The sequence below is a fragment of the Psammomys obesus genome, unplaced genomic scaffold, assembly GCF_907164565.1.
Source record: "Psammomys obesus unplaced genomic scaffold, mPsaObe1.curated_primary_1811, whole genome shotgun sequence".
In the NCBI taxonomy this organism is placed as follows: domain Eukaryota; kingdom Metazoa; phylum Chordata; class Mammalia; order Rodentia; family Muridae; genus Psammomys; species Psammomys obesus.
This window is the reverse complement of record NW_026590305.1, coordinates 767,208-768,933: the sequence shown is the minus strand read 5'-3', so window position 1 is coordinate 768,933 and position 1,726 is coordinate 767,208.

The following is a 1,726-nucleotide window of genomic DNA, read 5'->3' as shown; positions in this document are numbered from 1 at the left end:
ATTATTTTATGAATGAATTTGTTAAAATAATACAGATAATATAAAGAAAACTTGTCTGGAATATATACACATATGTCTTTGGCCTTATCTTCCTCTTTTATTGCTATTTAGCTATATGGTAAAAAATATTTAGAAGGTTTATAAAGCATTACACTTACTCCTGGTTAGTTAAAAGATTAATGAACATTAATCTCTTTATAAGTAGAATATAAATGGCAGCTGAGAGAGCTCTTTCCTTTGAACAGGGAGAACAAGGAAGCCACCTGCTGTATCCACAGGGGCACTGATTAGAGCTCTAGACAGTTGTATTGAGAAACAACACAAATGTTAAGACAAAACTAGCACAGAATTATAAATTAAATGTAATTTTGTGTATTTTGTTAAGGAAATGACTCATTCTTTATGTCTATTTTATTTACATACACACATAAACATGCACAAGTATCCTTACAGTATTTTCATTATTTTAAAATTAATTACAATTTATTCACTTTGTATCCTAGCTGTAGCCCCCTTCCTTATCCCCTCTCAATCTCACCCTCTCTCTCTCTGCACTTCCCTTGCCCCTCCCCCAGTCCACTGATAGGGGAGGTCCTCCTCCCCTTTCATCTGACCCTAGCCTATCAGATCTTATCAGGACAAGCTGCACTGTCTTCTTTTGTGGCCTGGTAAGGCTGTTCCCTCCTCAGGGGGAGGTGATCAAAAAGCCAGCTACCGAGTTCATGTCAGAGACAGCCCCTTGTCCTCTTACTAGGGAAACAAACCACTTGGAGACAGAGCTGTCATGGGCTACATCTGTGCAGGGGTTCTAGGTTATCTCCATGCATGTTTCTTGGTTGGAGTATCAGTCTCAGAAAAGACCCCTGGGCTCAAATATTTTGGTTTTGTTGCTCTTCTTGTGGAGCTCCTGTCACCTCCAGGTATTTCATCTTCCCCTTCTTTCATAAGATTCTCCTGCTCAAAGTTTGGCTATGAGTCTCAGCATCTACTTTGATATCCTGCTGGGTAGAGTCTTTCGGAGGCCTCCTGTGGTAGGTTCCTGTCCTGTTCCCTGTTTTCTCCCTCTTCCGAAGCCAGGTCCAGCTATCTGGCAGATGATGCATGATGACATCATAGGCTGCTAGGCAATCCAGAAAAAGGCTGCCTAAATACCAATAATGATCATGGTGTCTCTTCACAGCAATAGAAATCCAAACTAAGACAGAAGTTAGTACCAGGTGATAAACATTGTTGATGGGGCAATGTTAGCTAATTCAAGACAAGTTGTATAAATGCAGATTTATTGGGAGCAGCTCTAGGGTGCCATGCAGGGAGAGGGGCAGAGAGAGGGAGAGAGAGAGAGAGAGAGGGAGAGAGGAAGGGAGGGAGGAAAGGAGAGAGAGAGAGAGAAGAGGAGAGAAGAGGGAACCAAAATGTCTGAATTATATAGTAAAGAGCCTCTGTGGGAAACAAAGTCCATTCCTGGGCTGGGGAGTTTAGGGCGGAGGGCAGGGTAAGTCAGCTATGCCCTGTAACAGGTAGGGACCAATGGATGCTGGCAGAACCTGGAGGTCAGGTCTGCCTTGGTTGAAAAGGCTTCTTCAGCTGTTTGTCCAGGGTCCGAAGCCCAACACTAGAGACTGGGTTATTTCTGTGATAGGTAGGCCTGACCATGCTTTTGTTTGGAGGAATGTGGATTTGAGGATTTTGGATTAGGAAAACAATGGAGTGTTTTAGGTGGGGATTA